We start from the raw sequence: 4,363 nt of genomic DNA on the forward strand, positions 1-4,363 counted from the left end.
AAATAAGACATCTCAAATATTTTCAAACACAGATTGCAGAGCTGGATTGCAGCAATTACTCTGTTTTTTATGAATACTGGGGGGGGAACAGGGGGACAGTTAAGGGATATTTATTTCAAAAGTAGAATTGTTAGGGTTTTTTTTTTAGGTTGCTGTGTGTCTGAACAAAAACATAACAAGACTAAACTTTTAAACATCCCCCCTATGTATGCTTAGTCTAGTAGTTTTTAACAGGGAGTAAAGGGAGGTCTTACTGTCAGATTTCATATTAAGTGATTTGACCAATTTCACGGCACATTGACTATTTCTGCATCAGTTTTACACCTGTAAAATAGGAAGGATACCTACTCCTCTTTATGAAGCAGTCAAAACTGACATGAAAAGATATTTATGTGCAGCATCCACTTAATGACTGTTGATTTCAAGAGTCAAAAAAAAAATTTAAAATAACATAACTTTTCAATTTGGTGCAGGCTTCTTAACTTGAATCCCACAATACTCTACATAGTAGAGTACATAGTAATCAGAAATACTCTTGCTGAACCTCCATCCTCCTTGGAGGAAAGTGAAGGTGGCATCTTTGATCTGGGAAGTCTTTGAGCCGTTAGTGGATTCTCGCTTTGCCTCGTGGTGTGTGGGTTTTTTTTCTAATACTCCTCGATTATCATTTTTTTAAAGCTGATTTTAGCCCAAAGTTATACTGAGGGATCAGTTTCTGCACTGATGAAGGTGCGGGTTCTTTGGTTTGTTTTGAAGGTTTACAGGTCTTAACAATAGCAAAACCAGTAAGTTATTGCAGCAGAAAGTTCTGCATCCCCTCTTGATGGATTTTTCTTTTTAGGAAGTCTGCCTGGGAGACACCTCATGATGTAATGCATGCAAATATCTGAATTTGTTAATGTGGCTGTTTGAGGTTTTGTTGTTGTTCAGTTGTGTAATGCTCTCCTGAAACTAGCATGAGAGTTAAGGGTTGAGTTAAACATTGGTTTTCTGATAAGGCTACTTATGCCTTAGATATCCCCATTTTGAAAAGTCAGTGATCCCAGAGGTGTTCAGTACATGAAAAAGTAATGGCTGTTATAGTTAGACGAAAATCAAGACTCTTCCTTGATTCTCCACAATGAAGAGAATCGGTACTTTTTAATCCAGTTGCAATCTCCATTCTTCTGCTCCGCTTAGATGCCTGTGGCTTCAACAGTGAAACAAAGTAGTCACAGGGCTGGGTCTGGCTAGCACAAGTCCTTGAAGGCAGTGAGAAATGTTCTGATTTGCATAAGCACGTAATCTGGCCTTCACCGCAGTGATGGTTAAATTTCCAGCAGACACTGAAGGATGTTGATATTTTAAACTGTTTTAAGCTATAGCTTGTTAAACCCTAATCTGTTTTGTGCCAGCCTGTTCCAATGTATGTACTGTGAAAGACAGAGAGGTTGGCCCGTTCTTTTATTTATGGTTCTTGGTTATATCTGTGTTTTCCTAGTGAAATCTGAAGCCAAGTGAGGTTGCAGATCGCTGCCCCGCAGAACTGAATACAGCCTGTGCATTGGGCGTGTGCTGTTTTTTGCAAAAATGAAAGCGGGAGGGAATTAGTTCTGCAGTGTATTTCCCCAGGGACAATCCTCACCGGCTCTGAAGGAAGACTTTGGTGAGATCCTGACCCACACTCCCCCACATCTGCGTTTGTTAGGTGAAGTGTAAGAGGCATAAGGAGAGGAGGTGTCTAGCCTGAAGATTCACAGGGAGATACTGACTCTGACTGGATTCCCCCTTTGGTCCTCACCCATCTGTCTAACCTTTAAGATACACAACTCTGTGCAGAAAATGTTTCACTTCTCTCTGCTGCGCCCTCAAATTTGCTTGCAAGGTGAATACTTAGCCTGTTTTAAACTAAAGGGATTATTTTAATATTACTATATGGTGACCGACCGATAGTTGCTAAAGAATCAGTGAAAATCTTATTACTGACAAAAATAACTGAATACATGAATTTAAAAACCTTATTTATAGCATAATCACTTTGTTTTCACTCTTCTGCTTCATTTTTTTCTAAAGACTGTTAAAAATGTAAACTCTTCTTTTAAGGGCTTACATCCATTTCATAGTAATACGTATTCAGGCTAAGCACCTGTATTTTGGGGTTTGAGGGCCTTGTTTACTGCTTTCTGTGAACTGACAGATAAGTGCATGATGTCTCATCTGTTTGTTTTTTTTTTAAAAAAAAATAATTACTGATATAATGAAAAGTCATGATATTCTAGCTTCATTTGGCATTTTCAACCCCTGGGAAGCTTCCTTCCCTGCTTTATTCTCACTGCTCATTCTTGTTTATAGATGACCTGGGACAGATGACATGATGAGGACGATGATGGAAGTGCCAACAGGGGAAGTCTCATGTCAGAGCTGGTTGTTTGCATTGCAGAGCGTTCTTTCCGTTTTATTTCAACTCCTGTGCTGGGTGAGGGAGAGGAACATCTGTCGCCGTTCACAGGAGGTCAGGTGGAGGAGGATCCAGTCTGCGTGGGAGCCCAGCTAACCTCAAGTGCGCATCCGTTTTCTGTGTAAGTTCATTGTATTGCGATGTATCGAGTTAAGTGAGTGGGAAAATCCAGTGGCTGCGGATTGCGCTGGGAAGAGCGGCAGTGACGGGTGAGGTGGCTGCATACTACTTGAATTTCAGCGTCACTGTTAAGAGAGGTCTGAGGGCCTTTATGCCACAGCTGAGGTGTTGCCTCGCTCTTTCCTGCATGGCAAAGCAGAGTCGTCACATTCAGGGCGCAACTGTCTGGCAGGTAAGACAAGATTTCAGAGCAAGGGATGAGGAAAGATGGTCTCTTAACTCATCGTACATCTCTGGGAGATGATAGGCCTTTCACTTTCTTCATTTAATAACAGCTTTACTCTGGACAATTTATAGACCCCACTGGCTTTAAGTTACGACTGGTGTTGCTGAACCCTGGAGCTGTATTGATCTCTTTCGTTATAAATGGTTGTAAATGTTTTCAGGTTGTTCAGTCACAGCAGAGAGGACCCAGGATGGTTCTGAGTTTGGAGCTATGGAAACATAATTGCATTTAACAAACAGAAAAAACCTCCAGTCTTTCATTATCTTTGTGCAAATAAGCTAGATTTCAGAGGGTAATTATGTTGTGCTATTATCTTCTGTATATAGCCCTCTAACTGGAAATTGCTTTCCAGAACAGCAGTTCTTACTGGTTTTACTTACACAGGCTTAGTATAAGTTTACCTACACTTTCACTGTGACTTTTATAAATGGGTTTTGGTTTTGCTGAATTACAAATTGTATGTGTCTATGCATTGTAACCCGTAATGCCTTTGGAAATCCAGCCTGGATGCTAACGATCAGGGTTTGGAATTCTCTCCAAATGTGTTTTATTTTAAGTAAGTTGATGTGTGTAGTTTAATACTGTGGGTACTGTAGTGGATTATTTCTTACTGTGTATTGCTTTTCAGTTCAGGTAATACATAGTCTATGTTTTTTATTTAAAGTACATAGAAGACAACTGTGGATATAAAGTTTGTGTTGTGCAATAAAAGTATGTTGTACTGAAAATTGTTGGGGTCTGGCTAATCTGGGCTGCAGCCGCTGCAGTCCCCCTCCTCACATTCCCCCTGGTTGGAGTTTGCTTTGCACGACTGTAACTGAAAATTAAAGACACCCGTCTCTGTCCCGGCCTTCGTCCAACGCCACCAACCGCTAACTCGTGCACCATAACGGGCAGCACGGACGCAGCGTCCACGGTCTCCTCGGGGACACCGGCTGGTCCCGCGTGGTTTGTTACGCTTCCTTCCCTCCCGAAGCAGCCCGGAGAGGGGCCGCGGCTGCACCTGCTTGTGCGATGCTCGGAAAGAAAGTGAACCTTCCGGATTTGCTTCGCTGGCGGCGTTCGGAAGTATTTCCCCCTCGTTTCTGAAGGAACTAAAATGCCCTTTTCCTGCCTGTCCCTATGTCTCGCTTTCACAGCTGATGTCTGTGTTGAGCTGGGGGGGGGGGGGGAAGACACTGAAACCAGCCCACGACAGCACTGTGTAAAGGAGAAGGGAAAAAGGAGTAAGTTTCCACCGGCAGCAGCTGTTTCTCTTTCCGCTGAAGCGCTGATGTGAGCTGCCCGCAGCGCCCGGGGTGCGGCGCCGTGCGTCCGGGGCAGAGAGAGCACGGGCGGGCAGGCGGAGGGACCCCCGGGCCCGGCACGAACCAGGGGCCCTGGGCCGCCGCGGCCGCCGCCTCCTCTTCGCCACACCAGCCCCTCGCTTCCTTCCGGAAAGAGCCCCGCCCCCCGGAAGTGACGACACGCCCTGCCGCCGTCGCGGAGGGGAGGAAGCGTCGGGCCGCCGTGAGGGGAGC

Source organism: Vanellus vanellus (genome assembly GCF_965231255.1).
Source record: "Vanellus vanellus genome assembly, chromosome: 19".
Taxonomy (NCBI): domain Eukaryota; kingdom Metazoa; phylum Chordata; class Aves; order Charadriiformes; family Charadriidae; genus Vanellus; species Vanellus vanellus.